Genomic DNA, 24,753 nt, shown 5'->3' with positions numbered 1-24,753 from the left:
GCGTGACCTAATAGCTGTTGGTTCATGTTTTAATTTTTAATCTTGCTGCAAACATGTATTAATAGCTCAGGCATTAACGTCAAAGGAAAAGTAAATTGTAAGATAAACGTTTTGGTTTCGATTTTCGGTGGTGACGCACGAGTCATTTTTTTTTTTTTAAACTTTTAAAATCAATACTAAATATTGATCCGATATAATATAATAATAAATCCAAAATATCTGCACTAATAAAAACATCATATTTAAGCGTATTTTACGACCGGACAATGCCGGACGACCTGCCAGTACACACACACACACACACACACACACACACACACACACACACACACACATATATATATATATATATATATATAACTACTTTATTTACTCACATAAAATTAATATACGAAAGTATAAATTTATGCGTAAACATTAAGTATTTACTTCAAAAGTGCTCAATATGTAGGTAGAGCTATTTAGTAAGTTATAAAGTATATATGGCGATTAAGCTACACTGAATATTCCGCGTTTTATCCACTATAGGACTCTTCAGGCTTATAGGCATAAGCCTGAAGAATCCTAGAGAGGATGAAACGCGGAATATTCAGTGTAGCTTAATCGCCATATATACTTTATAACTTACTATATATATATATATATATATATATATATATATATATATATATATATATATATATATATAGTGATAATATATATATATATATATATATATATATATATATAGTGATAATCATTTTTTAATCGTCTTTTCATTTCATCACGCTATTTTCATTTTTCAATTTCATTTTTTACTTTTTACTACTCGCCTGAGGATGATCAATGGAAGTCAAAAACGTTCGCGATTACGGGAAATTTCTTTTTTCACTCGAAAAAAACGTTCGGAAAATGGTCCGACAAAGAGAAAAGGAGGATTACAAGAAAAATAAGCAAGAGTTGTCTGTGCTATTTAATGAAACCTGCATATATATATATATATATATATATATATATATATATGTGTGTGTGTGTGTGTGTGTGTGTGTGTGTATATATATAAGAATTAAAAGGGGTTAATTTTAATATTTTGTTGCTATCCACAAGCTTTAGGGAAATGTATTAAAAATAAATTAAAAACAACATTGATGAAGAAAACCGGCGAGAAGTCCGAGAGAAAAGAAGTGTATATATATATATATATATATATATATATATATATATATATATATATATATATATATATATATATATATATATATATATATATTTATTCAGAAGGTTAATAAGATGGAAGATGCTAGTGCAAGACAAACATTTATTATTAAATATATCGGTCGGTTGATAATATGCAAGCGCGAAACAGCTGGATGCATCCTCTGAATGAACTATGTCGGACAGCGCGATAATTCACCGAATCGCAGAGAGACTCCCCCAGTTCTGTTGTCAGAATACATTTTTCACGATTTGTTGGTGCAGAATTGGGCGGATATCTGCTAATAGCTTTCGGCTTTTGTTATCTTCATTGCATGGTTTGAGCGGTGGATATTTGGCTCAAATATACGTTCTATATATTAAAAAAAATAATAAAAATAAAACTTTACCCAAACTCGATCTAAGATTCCCAAAGAACAGAAATTCTCAAGACGCATTTAGCCGATCTGCACTGTGAGATATGAACTAGTATTTTAAACTAAACACTTACAAAATGAAAGAAATTTAAGACTAACAATGTTCCTATTTACAATGCCTCCACACGGGAAAGAGTTAGACACCAGGGTCGTTTTTTAACCTGGAGAAAAGGAACAAAAATAAAAATTGTCTTAGTCATGAAGGATTTCTACTCCACTGACAGAGAACAAGAAATTGAAGTGCAGCATCTGAAGAACAGATACTACACTTTTATCTTGTCCCGAAGGCCAATGTTTCGAAACGCTATTTTCTTACTTAAGCATGAAAGACAAGCGGAAGTCTTGTATGAAACATTCAGAGTTTAAACGGCATAAAGAGCATTTCGCTCTCATTAAAAGCCGTAAATCTGCGACAAAATAAATCTGTTGTAATAACCAGATCGAATAAAAGTTCAGATGCGGTTGTATCAAAACATGAGTATTATGTCGACAAAATATCAGTCATATTGAATGACGCGGAACATTTTATTTAATTGAGCCCTGTCGAAACATGCGGCGCTTCTTTAGAAACGAAATTGCAAAAACAAGTTGTCAAATGTGTGAAAAGTTTTACTACCTTTGAATACAACTCGTGAGAATAGATCCTCAGGCTTTATCCTCCCAATGCTATATGGTTTAACCACAACTCATGAGGTGATTATCCTTTTATATCTATATATTAATACGATAGCGTGTATGTTATTTTGAGTAAGAATTCTACATAAGTATTGGTGTCGGTTTCGATTATAGCTGATAACACTCAAGTCAAGTTTTCTTAATAATTTTACCAAGAATTCTTTATAAGTTTAGTTCTAGTTTCGATTATAGGTTTTGATTTAAGCTGATGCACAAAAGTCATACAAATATATATATATATATATATATATATGTTTTAATCACAACCGTATAATATATAAGAATTGATAAAATATTGACTCTATGATAATATATACGAAAACTGTTAAAATTAAAATATCATAGTTAAGCTTATTTTACGACCGGGCTACGTCGCGCTTCGTCGGGCGTCCCTGCTTGCTTAGAAAAATACTTTTGCAGTTTTAACAAAAGAACTAAAATAGTATCAGAGCGTCTCTATTTACGTTGAACATCCACAGAATGCCAACATTAATATATTACATCTGAAAGAGTTCGCTGGTGAATTTCCACGGGCCCCGCTAGTTATATATAACTTTATTATATCCTTTTGTATTATATGGAAGGATCATCTCAACACAAGGTTGCAAAATGGATCTTGAACATTTCTCAGCCGCTAGTAGAGCACTATAATAACTACATAAAAGATTAATTTTAGTTTGCGAATTTCATGCCAAATTCCAAAGTTAGTAATAAATTTATGTGCTCATATGATATTAGTAATCTATTTATTTGCGTCCCTAGTTTTGAGACAATTGATATATGTGCTGATTTTTTAAATATCGCAGCTAGTTATCACCTCCCCTGATTCCTGAAAAATATTTTTTATGTTGATACAATTTTGATATAGATTTCAACGAGGATTAAGTATGGTTTCCGGATTAATAAATATATTTAAAACACAATAGCATAAAGAGTAAGAGTATGATTAGAAATGAGCTTCAGGTGTTAGTGCTTTTGTTAATGCTGGAATGTGTTAATGTTAAATTCATGTTAATGAAATGTGTTCTGATGAATTCTTTTCACTTGTATCCCCTCGACATACATATCCCCGACAAACCCACTTAGCAATAATATCTCACCTCTTCACTATTGATGTTCCAAAAGGCCAGAAAGCTTTCTATTCTAATAGTTTCTTCCCTCGAACAGATAGACTTTGGAATTCCCTACCAAACTCTACCAAACTCCTCCACCAATTTTGGGTCTAAACTCTTGAAATTTAGATATAGGTTACTTGGACATGGATCTAACTTTATAATTTGATTTGAGCCCAAAACAATAAATGTAAAGGGGCCAAAATTGAGGTCAAAGTTTATAAAAAAAATTACCTCTGCGGTCTCTACCAAATTACTCAGCCAATTTTTGGTTTAAACATCTAAAATTATACATAAAGTGTATTCAGACATACATTTTGATCTAAACATTTTTTGTCTAAACATTGAAATTATACATAAAGTGTATTCAGACATAGTCTTATTAATCGTTTTTTTGCTGAAAACTTTGCTTCCAAGGGGTCAAAGTTCAAACGATTTTACCTTTGCGGTCTCTAGCAAACTATGAAGCCAATTTTGGGTCTAAACATTTAAAATTTTCATAAAACGTATTTCTACATGCAGCAAGCTTTTTAATCAGTTTTTTGGGCGAAACTTTGGATGAGAAGCGTCAAAGTTTATAGAGTTAACCTTTGCAGACTCTAGCAAACTCCTCCGCTAATTTTGGGTCTAAACATTTGAAATTTTAGATGTAGGTTACTTGGACCTGGGTCAAACATTTCAATTGAATTTGATCCCAAAATGTTAAGGGGTCAGAATTAGGGTCAAAATTTAAAACATTTGACGTGTGCAGTCTCTACCAACTTTTCCCTATAGTAGTTAAGGAAACCTTTTTTATATAAAAGAGAATTGCCGTGCATATTCACACTTTTACATATATGCATATACACATGAAGTTATGAACAGTAGATAGGACCCGAGCAAAGCGGACACAAATGCTAGTACTCAATAAAGTCCTTCTCAATTCTAAAGTTAAACGAATAAAGTCTCCCTTCCAATAAAATAAATGTAATTTTTTATCAACACGAAGAGAAGGCTCGCTATTTTGTATTAATTTCAATTAGAAAAAATGGTTGAAACTCGTTAAACCATGAATAAAAATACAGTATTAATGCATTATTAAAATACAAAGACGGGCTTGAGTATTAAGAAGTTTAAGCTAGTTAAGAATATTGTATAATGCACAAGAAATAAAGGCAGCCGTCTTGGAGTCAAAATACCTGAATATTTTCAATATATATATATATATATATATATATATATATATATATATATATATATATATATATATATATATATAATGTAATGCTGAAAGGCCGTAGGATTACAGATTGTATAATACAGTTAACATAAAGTCCGCATGAAAATTAGTATCATAATTTACATGACGATGCCAAGCAGATAAAGGAAGCTCAATATGTGAGATAGAGTAACATTATAAATTGAAATTCTGAATTAAATTATGTAGAATTACAACAACAGTTATTATTTATATGTACTGCTTTGTCAAACACAATTGTCACACACACACACACACACACACACACACACACACACACACACACACACACACACACACACACACACACACATACATATACATATATACGGGAAAAAACTAAAAATACTGGAAGTTCTGTATATAAAAGCAAACAGCCAAAAATTTACAATGTAAATTTTAAAAATAGTAATAACATTTTAAAGTGCCTGGATACGTAACAATATATATATATATATATATATATATATATATATATATATATATATATATATATTATTTTCTGTTCTTTTTCTTCTTCTTTCCTTTTCTTTCTCCCCATCACTTGTGCTGACTTACAAATATAATCTTGATAACAAAAACTGCATCTGATTTTTAAAGACTTTTTGCTTTGATTTGATAAGCAGTTCTTTTATTTAATTATTTCCATTTTCATTTAATTATTTTCATTTTCATTAAATTTTATTTGCCTGTCTACACATATCTATTGGTTTTTATTCACAAATTGATTGAATTTTGAAACTGATATATGGAAAAACTTTTGCCGGATTGATATAATCAAAGATTTGCCGGATATTCAATCAATCTAAAGAAAAACTGTGGAGATATGTATATATTGGATTGTTACCAGCTTCCTTGGATTTATTACAATACGCGTTGGAAAATATGTATATATCGGATTGTTACCATCTTTGGATTTATTACATTTATTATTTATTGCCGAATACCAAGAGCTTCCATTACAGGATTTAGCATACACTTAATATCCCTTTTTTTCTGTATCAATATCCAGTTTCCAACATTAAACATTAAAATACACTCTGTTCTATAAAAAATTGCTCTAACCCCCTTTATATATATATATATATATATGTGTGTGTGTGTGTGTGTGTGTGTGTGTGTGTGTGTGTGTGTGTGTGTGTGTGTGTGTGTGAAAATTAGTACTGTGTGATGCAGTTTTATATTACCTAAAGACGAACGAGTATATGTAATCATGTCACAGAACATCTTTAGGTCGATAGCAGACAAACAACATAACAACATAAAAAGCATTCCAAGGAGGATGACTCATAACTCCGCAGCTCCTTTGATCTTTAACGCCGTCTCCTTGTACAAAAAAGTAAAATTTTCTTTAAAATAAAGGAAGATGCGAAAGGGGGTCCCGATAGAGCTGTAAACTCTACTACTACTACTACTACTACTACTACTACTACTACTACTACAAATAATAATAATAATAATAATAATAATAATAATAATAATAATAATGATTGTGATAGTATAAAAGTAAAGCGCATAATTTGATAACATTAAGCGCTAAACGTGAGTCAGTGCGGATATGTGCGGTACATCAAAAGAAAAGTGATCCCAAAATCGTTCGTTGATTTGAAAGGTCACACGTTCGCTTTGGCATTGTTCTCGATTAGCTAAATAAACTGTCTGCGCAAATATAAAAATCAGCTCTAATAGCCTGAATAATAATAATAATAATAATAATAATAATAATAATAATAATAATAATAATAATAATCTTCCTATACTTAATATTATTGTCTCACAAGGAGATTTCACACATTTCATGAAAGATCTCACATTGAAAACCTGTGGCGTCTCCTGGAATCTGAGTGAAAACAAGTCTCCCCAGATTTCCAGCACTCTGATTTCTTTCGATAACATTTGCAAATGAATTTGCATTATCGCAACAGCCGCCCATCATTGATTTCTCGCTGGCAGCGGCCATTGGTCTCCACTGGAAGTTGAGTGGCAATAAGCCTCACCAAGGTCCAAGTTCTCTTCGCGATTGTCCCGCTAAGGTCTGGTCAGCGTTATCTCCTTGGTCTTTCCATCCTCCTTGGCCGTCTCGGCTATTTGGAATCACACTTTCGGTGGGGGGGGGGGGCTTGTAGATATGAGGCTTTAGTGTTCTTGGTTCCCTGTAACGCTTTTATATGCTTTGCCTTTGCAGCAGTTTGTCTGGCTCACGCATGTGTTTCATATGTATTAATCTCCGCATTCAAGTGTTTTCCTTAATATTTCAGCTGTTTTCATTATAGTTATTCGTTGTATCTTTGCAGCAATTTCTCCCATTCTTTTTACAAAGTTTTTCGGGATTGTTCCTAGTGCTCCTATTATTATATGTATTATTTGGATTTTTTTTCATCTTCCATATCCCTTTAAGATCTCTGACTAGCTTGGTGTATTTGGTCCGTGTCTCTTTTTCTTTGATACTCACCCTGTATTCTGCTGGCATAACAAACTCTACGATTAAACAGAAATTTTCTTTCTTGTTAATTATTACGACATCCGGTCTTTTTGTTTGGACGGGTTTATCCGTTTCTATGTCCATGTCGCATAGGATTTTGTGATTCTCGTTTTCAAGTACTATTGCGAGATTATGCCTGTACCATTTGTCTGTGCAGTTGTTTGCATAATTTCCAGTGTACTGGCCTGCTCACTTGGTCGTGCCTGTTTTTGTATTCCTTTTGGGCCAGTTTGCTGCATTAACTTACTATATGGTTTATAGTTTTGTCTCTTTGACCACAGAGTCTGCATTTGCGGTTTTGTTTTTTTTTCATTTTTTGCTTTGCTACGGTTGGTTTTTATCGAGTTATCTTGTGCTGCAGTTATTAGAGATTCAGTTTCTCGGTTTATATGTCCTTTTCGCATCAATGCCTAGGTGTTTTCGTTATTCTCATATTTATTCATTCTTATGAATCTTCCATGTAGTTGTTTCTCTTCCAAGTTTCCTTCCTCGTTTATATCCTGTGTCTCTGTCTGTTTTCTGTTTTGTTGATGTGTTCCATGCCTCTTACTGCCATAATTATCCTTTCTGTATTTTGCATTTTGTATTTTTCTAGTTCTTTTTTTTGTGCCATTCATACAATCTTCTCCGCAAACCAGTCCTCTCCCGCCTTCTTCTATTTTTCACGTAGAGTCGGCCAATATTGTCCTTTGGCTGTAGTGCATTGTGCATGGCCATGAGTTTCCTGGTCTATTGATCGAGTTGTTTCAGTTCTCTTTTGTCCACTCTATCAACGGTCCAGAGTATTTTACTAGTGATACTACACATGGATTTCTACCTTTTATTAGGACTGCTATATAATTTCGTTTCCAGGAATTTTCTTGTTCTTCTGAGGTATTCCTTTCCAATTCTCTCTTTCACTTCCGTTACTTTGATAATGTCTGCTTCCACAATTCCCAAGTATTTATAGTCATCTTGTTCCCATAAGGCGCTCATCTCCGTTTGGTTGAATAGTTCCATGCCTTCTGTCGTCTTCAGTTTTCTCTTTTTTATAACAAGTTGTGCGCACTTTTTCATTCCAAACTCCATTTGGATAGTCTGGTAGCGTTTAATAGTGTCTCTACTTCATTTTCGGTCCTTGAAAAATGTTTCAGATTATCCATGTACATCAGGTGGTTCATTTTTTCCTCTGTATTAGAGAAATTGTATCCGGCTTAGCACTTTTTAAGAATACTGTTCAGGAGCATCATGGATATGAGGAATAATAATGGTGATTGTTTGTTAATTTCTGTTATGTGTTGTGCATCAGCTGCCAATTCCAGTCTCCATGATTTCATTGCCATTTTAATCACGTTAATGATCCTGCTTGGTATTTCATACATGTTTAAGTATTCTATTATCCATTCTTGGTGGATTCTGTCATACGCGTTTTTTGGGTCGATCAATGCCATGGCAAAATTCTTTCTCATTTTTACCTCCTTTAGGATCTTTCTAACAGATAATGTGTTCCTCTTTTTTATTTGTTTTAGTTTTAGCATCCTTTCTTGCTCGGGAAAGAGTCCACGTATTATTATTATTATTATTATTATTATTATTATTATTATTATTATTATTATTATTATTATTATAAAAATAACGATTCGTCGTTACATGGTAGTTTTGTAACGTTGTCTTCACATATAAATATGGACCTACACGTTCATGCAAACGAACAAAAATAAAAGGAAAGAGATCCGACTCAGCTTTTCAATTGAAATAAAATAGTATTTATTCGTGGTACTAACAAAAATAACATTTGAGTCTTGTTTTAAAAGTCTTTTACTTCGCAATGTGGTTCACAAAACTCCACCGTATCGACACGAGCTCAAAAATCTCCCCGCCACCACATGGCCACACGTTTATCTCACGCTGAGAGCCTTTGCCGGTAGTCATCCAAGTGGTGTCTCGCTATCGCAGTACAGGTGCTTTTCCGTCGCTTGCAGCCCACGTAGGTCCTATTCGCCCCACTTTTTTCCCCTTCTCTTCCTCCGCTGTGATGTCAACTCTCGCACTGGCATACGCGGCATCCGGCTTTGTTAAATTGTTGCTATCATTTTTCCTTTTGGAAAGAATTCAGTACAAAATGGTGTCTAGATTTTAAGTTTGATGATATTTTGGATATTTTTATTTATTCAATTTAATTTTCAAAAATTATTTTCTGCTAATATAATATGAAATGAAATCACATTGGAGATAAAAAAAACCGAGCAAGGAATGCATGTATATGTGTGTGTACACACACATATATATATATATATATATATATATATATATATATATATATATATATATATATATATGTATATATATGATAAAATAATAATAAAAATCCTAATGTAACAATCACGTTGATGTCCCAGATTTTGCCGAAGTTAAGCACTATGAGCCTAGCTAGTTAACTATGACAATATATATAGCAATTAAGCTACATAATATTCCGCGTTTCATTCTCGTGACGAATTCTCATGAGAATGAAACGCGGAATATTTCGTGTAGCTTAATTGCCATATATATTTTCATAGCTTATATATATATACATACACATATATATATATGTGTGTGTGTGTGTGTGTGTGTGTGTGTGTGTGTGTGTGTGTGTGTGTGTGTGCGTGTGTGCGTGCGTGCGTGCCGGAGTGGTTGTGCTTAATGATCTTTTTTTCGAATGGTCATTCTTATGTCTATTATCCAGCCGATTAACCCCAAACCTTTCAGATATAAGCTCAAGTAGTCAACACCTAAAATAACATGGCTGACTACATTCCCGAGTTAGAAAAATCCTAGTTGAAAACACGAAAATCATTCATATGGATGCAAACGTAAAAAGACCAAAAATACTGGAAGCACTGATTATAAGAGCTAAAGAGTCAAAACATAACAATGTAAATTTTGAAAATATTAATAACATTTTTAACCATCTAATATATGTATGTATGTGTGTATGCACTTGTAGTTACATATGTATCTCTCTCTTGCTATATATATATATATATATATATATATATATATTTATTGTAATTGAAATTTTTAAATTCATGAATTAAAAAAAATACTGTATTATTCCATACCATTTTGTAAATCACACATTTAAACAATTGTACATTTCTTTTATCCACTTTCTTAACATGTTAAAAGCATTTTTTACACACAGGACGCTTCACTATTTTAATTAATTCAAAGGTAATTTGAACACAACTATACTATGACACTTTACATTTGAATTAATTCAAGTCATTATATTAATCAATTTTACAAAATCAACAGTAGGTTCTCTATAATGCAATACAGATTACAATGTAGTCTGGACTAAACCTTGCATGGAGGCATGTGAAATTTCCTCTCAGTGCACTACGGAGGGTGTCCGACTAGAGCAGGTAATTTATCGATTTCACAAAGAAATGGAATATTTCCAGCGATTTCGTTAAAAATAAAAGTATTGGAAACGTAGAACATTTGTTGATCCTCATTCAATCCTGGACAATTTGTATTTTTTTTATTTGTTCATGCAAAATCTACGTTTGAAATTAAAAAAAAAAATGGCTACGAAATTTTACCATTAAGTATTTATTATAATTAACAGCTGAGAAATCGAAAATAACTAAAACAAAAACAGCAACTTACTCATCAAAACCATTGAAAATAAATTTTCTTCAAACCTGTATAGTTTTTAAGTTTTTAAACTATTCGTGACTTAAAAACATTTTCGTGACTTTATCTTAACCTTACTGTGAATCAAAACTTTTTTATACGTTGTCGTTAATTTCAGGGTTTTTAGTTAACAAAGATGTAATTTTACCCGACTAGTAACTAAGTGTTGTTAACACGGTAAGCTTTTTTATTTTAACTATTTTAAGCCGACAATTCCTGATCACAGCAAAATATCGACATCAATTTTATTTACTTCCATTTTCTTAGTTAAAATAACTAAGTAAATTTTGAAATAGCAAATCTTAAACATTTTAAGCATTACGTTTAAACATTAAAAACTATGAAAGTTGATAGAAAATTAAATTTAATGCGTTTTATTCCAGTTATTTGTTGTACATTTTCATTGTTTCCATTTTCTCAGTTCTTAACTATGCAGCAGGATTGCTTAACGTTATAACAGAAATCTGAAAAATGATAAATATGTGGCAAAATATTGTGCAGAGATTCGAATTATTCAAGTTTTAGTCGAGGAAAAAGGTGGGTTTCCTTCCTAGTCATGCGAAATAATGATCAATTCAATTAATAAATGTCAACAGGAAGTTGGACAAAAAGCAATCGGGGCGAGAGAGCGGGTAGGAATTTGCAAAACGTTCCGACTAACAAACAAAAAATAACGGAAATTAGAATCGCTCAGCAGATATGACGAGTAATTAACGTTTGCAATTGAATCGGATCAAAAATCTTGTTTACGAAAGGAGTTAATCGTCCCCATCCTTTACTCTTTCTCTATTTCTTTCTCAATCCAGTTTTCTCGCTCTTTTTCCCCCTTTTTGCTAGCGGGGAAACTTCCCTATCTTCCGGACAAAAAGGAGGAAAGTTGTTGTACTATGGCGTGGGTCAAGTTGATACACTTGTACTGCAGGACAGTTAAAGAACGACATCGAAGCTGCCCGGTTATTGCATGGAGACGCTCTCAACATGCGGCAGGCAATTATAGAACAATGTTGATTACCAAAAATAAAAAAAAATAATTAAAAATATAAAATAAAAGGAAATGGCCGTTATAAATATGCATATTTGAAATCTGGATATCGTTTGGATTTCGAAAAAGAAGCTGAACAGCTGATTGCTTTTGTTTCGAATTTTTCATTAAACGAACACGTTTTAGATTATTATCGATTTTACAAAAGAATTTTTTTAAATAAAAAGTAATATATATATTGTTTATTTTATATATTTTTTGTTTTACATGGAGGTTACCACTTATCAAGGCCCGGAAGTAACTCGGGGATAAGGGTTATTGCATGTACAGTAATCAATGGGATAGTATCGTAGTAATCGTTAGTATTGGAGATTTGATAAAGTGTCTTACTTATGGGGGCGATTTGTCAGGAATTTGTTTATGTTGGACTTGAGGACATCCAAGTTGTAGTCAGCTAGAAAGCAGGCAAACGGAAGAGAGTTCCACAGGCGTGCACTTCTAAGAAAGAAGCTTTGTTCATGGAATCTACGCCTTTATTTATTTTTTTTTTTTTTTTTAAATTTTCACCCCAAACAAGGCACATTGCTACTTTGGTGTAGGGGGCTACTATCAGGGGCAGCAACTACTGGGGCACTATGTTGAGATTTGAGCAGCAAGATGTCGGTTCACGTTACACTTGAACTTCTGCATGTCATTACAGTTTGGGAAGCAGGGACCTGGAATGGAATTCCAGAGTCTAGCGGTTCTGGGGAAGAAACTACTGGAATAGAAATATATTTTACATCTAGGGATCTCTACTGTGTGAGGGTGGGATTTAGCTGCCTGTCAGGTTTGTTGAGGGTGTCCATGTCGTGGGGGCACAAGTGTCCGCAGTTCGTCAGAGCATTCACTATTTAGGCACATATACAGTGGGGAAAATTATTTACAGTGGTTTCAGATAGACAGGTGTTTATGGTGAAAAATTGGTGATGGGGGAGCACAGATTATAGCTAAGACGAGTACTTGCCATGAAAGTAACAATAAAACAAATACAGACGCGCACCGTGTAGAGAGGTTGCAGGAAAGAGAAAAGGGCATCCCCCACTAAGCCACGAAGTCTATTTTGGACTCTGTCAAGGCAGGATAGGCTGTTTTTTAGCAGCTCCTGTCCAGATGTGGCAGCAGTACTCCATCCTTGGGCGTCCCTGGCTTTTATATAGATAGAGAATTGCATAAGTAGTGATATATCGTCTGGAGCGGTAGAAGGATCTCACCATTTTCCGAGCGACCTTGGCAATAGACTTGATGTACGTGTTCCACTTCAGATCAGGAGTAAAGGTCAAACCCAAAAGCTGTCAAAACATGGAGCCACTCCAAGACGAGAGCCATCCATTTCAGTTGATGCCAGATGGGGATCAGAGCGTTTATGATGTTAAGATAGGAGCTTGGTTTTAGATGCATTAAAAGTAACCAACCACCCCTTTCCCCACTACCACGCGCTCAAGATCAGAGGAGAGAAAACCAGAGAGAACTTTGTTATTTACGGTCTTGTGTTGCCATATATGGTCGTGTCATCAGCATAGATGTCAACGAATGATTTAAGTATGTGTTTTGGGAGATCATTGATGTAAATCCGGAAGAGAGTTGGACCTAGGATAGACTCCTGACGGGCTCCAGCATTAATACTGCCCGCTTTTGATTTCTGCCCATCAACCACTCCTTTAATGAGCCTATCAGAGAGAAATGATTTAATAATTTATAATTTAAACATTTATACCAATTATACCGTAGCTGGAAATCTTGTGAAGTAGGCCTTTATGCCATATCTTATCGAAGGGCTTTGATATGTCAAGAGCAATTGCCCTAGAAAGGAAGCCTTTGTCGAGAGATTCACTAATCCTATGAGATATAACCGTTAGCACATCTGCTGTAGATCTAGCCAAACGGAAACCATATTGCGTGTCACTTTATGGAAAACATGAATCATCTACTTACCTAATAAGGAACAAAATGAACTGATAATCTCCAAAATGTAAAAAGATTTTGCCTGGCCCCTTTAATTATAAATACATCAAAATTCAGAAAATCAACCAATTTTGATTATAATTTTAGCATTTATTAAACCGGTCCTGGATATTACCTTAAACTATATCGGATGGTGAGGCCCCAGATTTCGGGATTTGTGAGTGTGGAGTCACCATTAATATTCATTGCTCCCAGGTCCACTCTGACCCGGATTGATAGTACTGCTGGGTTGAATAGAAACTGACTTGAAAAAAAAATTCTATTAATAACCTTTTCTTCAAAATCATTGGATTCGGCATTAAATAACCTGAAAAGTCTTGATATGCCGTAAAACAAAAACAACCAACCAACATTTATTAAATAACGATCACTGAATATAAGGAACCGACTTAATAAAAAATTTGAGGAAAATATTGATGTTGTGTAAAGAAAAATAGTTTCATTAAAATTATATTATCAATAATATAAACAAAAATAGATGAATTGATTTTTTTGCTTTTTATAAAAATAAAGAATCGTAGACGTTAACAATTAAAACAATATTTTCATCATTTATGACGAGAAAAAAATGAAAACAATTTGAAGAAAATTTTTTTTTTCCTATTGTTTATTAAATATTATTATAGAGAAATAATGAGTTTAATGATAACGATTTCTGGTAATCGCGGTATTGTAATATTTAACTTGTAATGACAAACGTGCCACATTAGAGTGAGTTTATTTCTTATAATGCTGAAAATACTTTTTGGGAAAATGGGATACACACCCACAAACATACACATACACACATACAATCTAAAAACAATTAACGGCCATAAATATATACCACTTTTGCATTCATCCCACCAGTCCTTACATTTTAGTCTCATAGAATCAATAAAATTGACGCAGTGGTCTGTTCGTACTGTTGTGTAGCGGGTATATATTGGGGACACATATAACGGAACGGGAATGATAATGGCATTTCTATACTGTGAGAAACATTTATAACAGGTGAGAGAGATGCGAATTCATTATTGAAGGAATGTGTAATACAGTTCTTTTACACCAGAGGGGAGATAAACTATTTATAATGGAGGAGGGCACATACATTACTTGGAAGAGGATTATGCAAAGTTCGTTTACAAGATAATGATAATAATAGACAAAACACATTTCCCTTTAAGTTGAAGACAAACAGTTACAAAATATTAAAGGATTTCTTTATTCATTAGCCGGCCGATTGATTATGTCAGGAATTCAAGCCTTTTTAACTATAGAATCTCTTCGACCCTTCGCCTCTAAGGGCATCATCTCTCAGTCTGACCCTCTCTCTATGGCTGTGATTGTGATCTGACTTGGAACGCTCGTCTCAATATATTGATAATCTCCTTTGTTTATGACGTCAGAGGCCTACTGTCAACCAACGTGACTTTATCACATTTCAATATAACCGTGTCCTTGCACATGTATTTACACACTTCTTATAAACAAAAGAAATCCGTAAATTAAATTGTATCATTTTACCTATTTATTACATTACTTATAAACTCGCATTGTCCATTTTTAACTGACATATTTAATATCTAGTTATTTCTAAAAGAATGGACAATCGCTCTATCTCTCACATAAATAATATTTAGTTATTTCTAGAAGAATTAACAATCGACTGCATTCCTAGGATTTCAATTATTAATTATCTTTTAACACTTGCATCCGGGGTTCGATTCTAGCTTTTTTCTAATATCATTTTCACTTATCTACTCTGCCTTCTTACTTACATGAGAAGAGGGCAGCTGTCACAAACAAGAAACTGACACAAAATTATAAAAAAACCTTTCATTTAACTTCTAAAGAAATATATTGTGCAAATAGAGCCATCTGTAATATCAGCATTAAAAACTAACATTAAATTAAATAGGAATTGTTTTAATAATAATAATAATAATAATAATAATAATAATAATAATAATAATAATAATAATACAGGGTGAGTCACGGGAAACGAATGTTTTTAGAACGTTCCTTGCTCTCCTTTATTAAGGAGAGAAAGGAACGGGATAGGAAGTGAGGAAGGTAGTCTTTAAACCTGCTTAAGAAATATTCGCAGGCTCTTGTTTTCGTTAAACACATCTGTTTCCCGTGACTCACCCTGAGTTAGTATTATTGTGTATATTTTAAAATATAATTGAAACAAAAAATAAATGTTTTATAGATTATAAAAATAAATTACTACTTTAATGATTTAATAATTTTGCAATTTCCACAAATTAATATAAAACATTTATTTATATAATGCTACAAAATAAAACGAAATATTGTATTTCCTGCCCTCCATACAATTATGAATATCGATAGCTTGGCGGAATATTATTAAATTTTCATATTTTTTAAGATTATAAAATTTGTAAAAAAAAAGGAGTTATATTTTTAAATATTCTTTATCTTGAGACTTTATTTTATTAATTATCTCCCTTTGTGTCATGAGTAAGTCGACGGAATCTGTAATAAATAGAGGAGTGGTCAAACACCTTACAAAAAGCCCTACTCAGTGAAATGCCATGCGATTTCCGTTCCGTTAGATCTACACGTGATGTGTAATACCACACAGGATTAATTAATCTCTTGACTGAGGCAATTGACATATCAAATATTTTTTAATGGGTTAGGACATAAAGGTGTACTTCAAAAGATTTTCAGCTACGTAATTGCTGGAAATGTCCTCTCGGCTATAAAATCCTTTAACTCTGATGGCTTTATAAAGTAGTAGTAGATGGGCAGAAATCAAAGCTCATAGTATAAAGGCTAGCCTCCCTTAGGGTTTCAGCTTCGGCCCAACTCGCTTCCTGGTCTTCATCAATAATCTAAAATCATATTTTTAGATCATTCGTAGACATTTATGCAGACAACACTACCATTTATGGCAACACTTCAAAGGCTGGCGATGACCAAAATGCTTTCTCGTCTGACCTTGAGTACATGAGGCAAGGGAATAAAAAGGTAACTGGTTAATTTTAATGCATATAGAAACAACTTTTTTCTATGTCCATCATTAACACTGTGAAACCTCTCAGTCCATAATTAAATGAATGACTCTCGTCTTGAGGAAGCACAATGTCTTGATCTTAAATGAAACACATACATCAACTCAATTGTCAAGATCGCGGCAAAAGCTGTTGGATCATTCTACCGCTCCAGTAGATATCTCACTATCGATACAATCCTCTACCTGTGTAAGAGAAAAGTACATGCTAGGATCAAGCATTGTCGTCACATTTGCTCGGAGCAACCTATCCTGCTATGACAGAGTTAAAAATTGGTTTCGATACACTTTTCCCTTCAATCATATTCTCACAGAAGAAACCTTGCGAGTCTATCTCTGCTCCATCGTTATTTTCATGGCAAGTGATCGACTGAGCTTCAATATGTGGTTCCACCTTGTCAAACTTTTACAAAAACACTCGTCTAGCTATAACTACTATCAACAATTCCCCTCCACTATAAGGCCGCCTTCAAGTCGAATGTGAACAAGTCTCCATTGAGCCATACCTTTAAATAATCAAATTATACCCAATTTCCATCCCAAACAATCATAACACTTTTTTTCCTATGACAACCGTGCATTAATTAATATCCAGTGAAAATGTGTATATATAGTGAAATTGAAAAATTATCACGATAACAATTGATTATTTCGAATGTAATCAATATGCTTTATCGAATTCACAATTGTTCTACGTTTTCAGTGATCATCAGTTGTTTACCAGGAATACAGACTGGTCTATGAGCGCATGAGCGAAGTTGGGTCGTCTTGTTTTATATTTAAACTAATTCATGAAAGAACGTTTTTGCGCATGCGTGTTTGGCTAAATTGTCACACAGGATCGATTTTTTGCTACCTCTCCCTGTAGAAAAATGAACATTTTAGGGTAAAAAAATTAATGTTTTTAGCTGAATTTTCGATATTTGTTATCCGCAGGAACGAGCTTAAAATGATACCAATTTCGTGAAAATCTGTCGCCTGTGTGGAAAGTTTTAGGCAGACATACAAACATAAATACATACATTTAAATAGATTTTTACCCTTTATAGTATAGACTAGCGGGGGTACTCGGCGTTGCCCGTGTGTTTGGAGGTGTGTGTGTAAAAAAAACGGTAAAAGATAAAAAAGTTTTAGTAAGAAGGTAGTATTGAACCCTGAAGCCTTGACGCGAAGGTGGAAACGAAAGGGGGGAAAAGCCAGTCACCTAACCATCTCGGCCACGAGGGAGAGGAACTGATAAGCGCATTATATGAAGGTTTGTGAAGCGAAATAAACAGGTGCGAGGAAGTGGGCGTTCAGCATGAATAAAAACACCAGTATATTATTTTAGCCCTTTTGTTAAAACTGTATCGCCCTCCCCCGTTATTAAAATAATTGTAGTATTGGGAATCCCAGCTTAAATGCTATATAGGTAGTTTGTAAAAATACTAAGTGATGTAAGTATATTTTCGATTCCAATCAACGAGTTTAGTGGGGTCACAAAAGGTTGGGTGTACAGGCGTCAAACTCAAGTCACCTTTTGTCAACCTAGATAGAATGCACCGGAAATTAGGGGTGACACTGAATTGTTGTCGTAGGCTTCCGGTTGACGACGACATGTGAGAGTTGGTTTTGCACTGCAGATGATGCAGACAGGAAATCTTGGGTTTCAGACAACCAGGGTCCAGATATAGGCTTGCCTTTAATAAAAACAAATTGAAGCTTCAAATCCCATCTTGGTGTTCATTAATGCGTCTGTTTGCAGCAGTGACCACTCCCCACGAGATGGCAGACCAGCGCCCAAGAAGATATCCGCTGGACAAGGCAAGCAGGTATGTACGATTATGTATTTGCACATACACGTCGAGACGCTTTAAGGCAAGAAACGGTGTAAGGGTAGAACACACACACACATACATAAGTAAGTACATTGATAAGCACACAGTCACTTAAACGTGCCCTCAGAAGTAAAAGAAACAGCAAAAAGTACGATAAGTAAAGTAAACGATTAAACAAATAAATAAGTAATAAATAGAAGGACGCAAAAAGCCATATTTTGCATAATAACTTTGATGTATTGCCTTATCTGATTTTTTCTTTACAAACATACTAATCAATTAACCCACATTTAATCATTTTTCATAATTCCTGGATATGTTTCTAATTTTGACAATCATTTTTCATAATTTTAACCCACATTATCACCTCCTTACTAAAATGATAACTTTTATATATTATCTGAGCTAATAATTTCATTAAATACACACAAATAAATTAACTCACATTTCATCATTTTTCATAATTCATGGGTATGTTACAAATTCTGACAATCATTTTCATAATTTAAACTCACATTATCGCCCTTTTCTTACTAAAATAATAGCTTTGATATATTGTCTTGACTGATTATTTCATTCCAAACATACCAACTAACATTTAACTATTTTTCATAATTTTTGAATATGTTACAAATTTCGACAATCATTTTTTTTATAATTTAAGCCCACATTATACGTTTCCTTACTATAAAGTAAACTTTGATATATTGCTTGGGCTGATTATTTAATTACTTGCACACCAATCAATTAACACACATTTCATCATTTTTCATAATTTTTGGATATGTTAATAATTTCGACAATCATTTTTCATAATTTTAACCCACCTTATCGCCCCCCCCCTCGTACTAAAGAAAGAAATTTGATATATTGTCTAGGCTGATTATTTCATTACAAACACACTGATCGATTAACTCGTAATTCATAATTTTTCATAATTTTTGGATATGTTACTAATTTTGACAATCATATTTTCACCTCATTACTAAAATAATAACTTTGTTGTATTGTTTCGGCTGATTATTTAATTGCAAAGACACCCATTCATTAACTCACATTTCATCCATTTGTATAATTCTTGGATATGTTACTAATTTCGACAATAATTTTTCATAATGTTGACCCACAGTATACCCCCCCTTACTAAAATAATTTATGTTGTTTCGGCTGATTATTCTATTACAAACGCAACAATCCATTAACTCACATTTCATCATTCGTCATAAGTCTTGGATATGTTACTAATTTCGATTTCATTTTGCATAATGTTGACACAAATTATTTCCCCACTTACTAAAAAAAGATATTTAATATATTGTCTGGACTGATTATTTCATTACAAACACACCAATCAGGTAACTTGCATTTCATCATTTTTCGTAATTCTTGGATATGTTACTAATTTCGACAATTATTGTTCATAATTTTTACTCACATTATCGTTCATCTTACTAAAATAATAACTGTGATATATTTCCTATACGTTCCACTTATCTTATCCAATTCCGGGTTACACCATATATTCTGCTAGCATATAGCTTCCACCTATCTCATTCGATCCCGGGCGACGCTGGGTATTCTGCCACTATATGTTTTCTATCTATCTCATTCAATTCTGAGCGACACTGGGTATTCTGTTGGCATATATTTGCACTAATCACATCTAATCCCGGGACCGCCTATCCACTGTTAAAAATATATATGAAATAAAGTGATGTTTTAATCGTTAACTGCTTCAGCCATTTCCGGTACTAATTTCTTATCCCCTACCCCACTGTTAAAAATATACATGAAATAAAGTAATTTTTAAATCGCAAAGGGTTTCAGCCATTTCCGGGACTGACTTCATATCCCCTACCCCACTGTTAAAAATATACTTGAAATAAAGTTAAGTTTAAATCACAAACTTTTTAAGGAGCTTTTCGAAATTAATACATTAAAACATTAATGCGGTTTGAGATTAGGCAACCCTTTATTCAACTCGAATGTCTGAGTGTAGTATCAGTCTCAACATTCCAGTGACTTTAATTCCCCCTCCTTAAGAAGAGTTTTTGCAATTACTGCCATAAGGATATTAAGGACAAAAATATGAACTTAGGATTTCTTGATATATTTACGTGATTGTTGGAATGTTACAAGTAAGCCCCTAGCGTGCACTGAGCCATTTATCTGATTTTTGGAATCAGCACTTCATCCATGTAATTTTTGGAATATTACATCTTATGTCAATGTAGTACATCATAAATCTATTATATGCATTTTTTTAACAGAAGATAATGCGTCATCACCGGAAATAACCATATAAGACTACGCCCCTACTTGAAAAGAAGGAAGAGATTATGTCTGTGATCTCATTAAACACTGACCAAATCGATTAACTCACATTTAGTAAAATCTGTATATTAATACGATAGCATGTTTGTTGTTAAATCTCAACCAATGAAATTTGGCGGAAAGAGTGACACACAAAAGAACACAAACGCTAGCGTATATAGATCATTTTAATGGTTAATTACATTTTAGAATAAATATAACCTGCAACATTAACTCTCTTCCATCAGGAAAAAAATATTTCGAAACCTAATATAAAATATAAACAAACAGATGTGAACGGATAGTTTCATGCTGCATTTTAAATCGACGAATAAAATGTTTGTTTACGCTTTTAATTCTTTTTGTCTTACTGACTGACTTCCTTAGAAATATCTAGCGTGCCTCATACGGAAAAAAGTTACGTTATATATTTTTCTAGCCTGGGTGCTTGGCATTGCCCGGGTGTTTGGAGGTGTGTGTTGAGCAAAAATAATAAAATAAAAAATAAAAGTTGTAGTATGCAGGTAGGCTTGAACCCGTGATGCAAAGGCGGTAAAGAAAGTTAACGAGTGTGTAAGGGTGTTGGTTGAGCAAAAAAATAAAAAAAAGAAAATTGCGAGCGCAAGAAAAAAATATAGGAGTAATAAGCAGGTCCGAATCCGTAACGCGCCAGAGAAAAAGAGGTGAAAAAAAAACACAAACAAATGGTCTTATCGATGAGGCTAATGTGGTTGTGAGATGACGTACGGACGAAATAAAGGCTTTATATGCGACGTTCTTTGCAAAATAAAAAAAAACATCAGCGAAAAAAGACTCTCTCTGTAGAAAAGTGCATAGTTGAGAGTGAAGGAACTAATGTTTTTGGCCAATTTTTCGATATTTCTCGCCCGTTCGTGTAAAAATATGTCGACTTTGTCGAAAGTTTTAGGCATACATACATACATACATACATACATACACACATAAATACATACACACATACACACATACATACATACATACATACATAGATTTAAAAAAGCAGGTGAGTTTATATAAGAGATTATATCCATTTTTATTGATAAATTTTCATTTCGTAAGTTATTCAGGAATAAAATCGTTAGAATGTTTTATATTTCCTTAGATTCGGTTTATTAATATAAGTTACTTACTTTCTGTGTCGCAAATTATTTTCCCAGAAAGAAAACGGCTTTGTGTTGAAAAAGAGATCGCTTAAGAAAAAAAAAAAAAAAGAAAAAACATCCTTAAGAACTTTAAAAATTTTGTTTGCGTAAATCAAATAATAATTTTTATTTGTGTTCTTATGCCAAATACAAACTTTACTGAAATAATAACGCCATTATTTAGAAAGTCATTCTTAACACGGTCAGAGGGAGGGCGTTTTGTAACAATTATGTACTTTCACCTAACATTTAAAAAAGTTTCGGTAAAAATTCAATTTAACTTCACAATCCTAACTAAAAATCGGACATTCGTATTTTTCGGAAATATCGTGTTTCATTCTTTTTTTTTTCACCCCACCTCTCACATATTTCTGTAAATATTTGTTTTGATATTAGAATAACCAGCAGAACAAAAATGATAACTTTGTTTTGTAATAGCTTATTTTAAAGTGTAATACTCAACAAAACAAAAGTGGGTGAACTAATATATATATATATATATATATAACCAAACAAAGGGCAAACATACTTACTCCTCTACCTACGTGGATAAATATTTTTATGTGCATGGACTTATCTTAGGGGGCTTTACTATTATCAAAAAGTAGTGTAAAACCTGTCGAGTTAGAACGATAAAAATGGTGGTTTCCCTAGAGACAAAGTGAGCCTCGAAGCATAAAGAAATGTATATTAAATTAAGTGCAATTTTCCACGCCTTTGCAATTGAAGTTAAAATCAATTATCGAACTTTGAAGGATGATCTTTTCTTTGTTTCTCTTTTAAAGTTTTATTGCAGTTAAAAAAACGTAAGAAATGCTAACGTAAAAAAGTTCAACGATTCCATTAACTTCAATTAAATCAATATCACACAACTATTTTATTAAGATATTTTAACTATTTATTCGGGTTTATGATGAAATTGTTTTCATTATTTGTATCACTTACAATCATGCTTTCACACCAAATTCTACAAAATTAACATTAAGTGAACCGGATTTAATTTTTATTGTGACTATGGGTAAAATAATAGTTTTAAGTACTGCCAATTACTTTAAATTTTCAGGCTTTTTATCCATATAAAAAGTGCTTTGCATGAAAAAAACTAACAAACAAAAAAACACACAAGCCTGTGGAAGAAATTCAGTATTTATTAATTTGCTTACAGTTACATCATTATCAAAGATGAAATATTGTGACGATATTTACGTCAGCTTTTCCTAAAAATGTTTCATTTTAGTTATTTTATTCTTATATTTTCCTTTTGTTTGGCAAGGAAAAATCATAAAACTGATTTAAATACTCTGCTTTAAAATTCTTCTTTACAACTGGAAATAATGTTCATATAATCTTGGAAAATAAAGTAAAAGATATTAAATTGAAAAAACAAGAACATAGAAAAATAATTTAATTAAGGGATGGCAAAAATTATACGAACGTTCCATGTTGGTAAGTACGGATGCGCAGAGTTGAAAAGAAAAGTCTGTTTTGGCCACCATCCTCTTTTCAACTACGTGCCTGTTTGTGTTTATCAACTTTACATTTAACGTAAACATTATGATACATTTTGACGTTAGTCTGTATTTTTTTAGTGTGTAATTTTTTCAATGATTATGAATTGTTTTTTTAACCAATTGTAATTCTGTATTAATATTAATAAATAATGGTGCTACTTTTTTTTTCAAAAATAAATTTCCAGTAGTATAATTAATGAATTTAATTAACTTTTTATGCATTTTAAATGAAGGAAGGAGGGTCTTCGATTAAAAAAAAAAAAAAATACCGGGCATTTCTGCGTCGCTCTTTAGGAAAGAAGAAAGAAAGTACAGCTAGCTCATTTATATACACGAATGACATCTTGGGAAGGCAGGGCATGATGGAAGAAGCTATTTCCCCTTGTCTCTTCCTTGTTTTTCTAGATAGGAAGATATAAAAGCTGGGAAAATTCCCTGGTGGAGGGGAACAAGAAAAGAGTCGTGAACATCTTCTCTTGAAAAGGATTTCGTGTTGCTGACGTTCAGATTGTGCAGAATGACATTGGTGGCGAGAGGCCAGGTGTGGTCGATTAAAAAAGAAGAGGGTAGAAACGTGCTGTTGTCAAGCGAGTTTCTTACTCCTTCCCGAACCCCAGAACCGAATACTGATTGTAACCCTAGAAGCTATTTCGGAATCGTTTCAACCCCAACGCCGCTCCTCCATCCAGGGACTCCGCCGGTTTTGCAGTCAACCCATACCTCGCGACATGACAGCAAGCCTCCGGTTTTTGTGTACTGATGTTTCTATCACCTTCCACTCCTGCGATTCCTAGTGCGCCGAGGCGGCCGAAAATTACTTGGCCCTTTCTCAACGTAGCCGACTGGAGGCCGCTATGAAAGGCATCAATCTGGCCCTGAAATGGGGGATTGAAAACAATTGAAATCAAATCCGATTCCATAACGGTAGTTTCATGGATTGGCAATGACTGGTGATAAGAGAGTTAGGACTAGAGGTGCTGCAGAAATGCTGATCAAGCGCAGGCTCGGAGCACTCGCAGATTTGATAGCGAAATTCCAGTTGAGGGTATCTTTAGTGCTGGTCTCATCAGAAAAGAACAATGCAGATTCGATGACACGGGTAAAGAAGGTCTGGCTGCAAGAGGGAAAGAAAGTTTCCTCGGTTATACTGTGCAGGGGAGGA

Source organism: Euprymna scolopes, chromosome 10, assembly GCF_053919585.1.
Source record: "Euprymna scolopes isolate OS-2025 chromosome 10, ASM5391958v1, whole genome shotgun sequence".
Lineage (NCBI taxonomy): Eukaryota > Metazoa > Mollusca > Cephalopoda > Sepiida > Sepiolidae > Euprymna > Euprymna scolopes.
The sequence above is the reverse complement of the archived record's forward strand: the minus strand, read 5'-3'. Positions refer to the sequence as shown.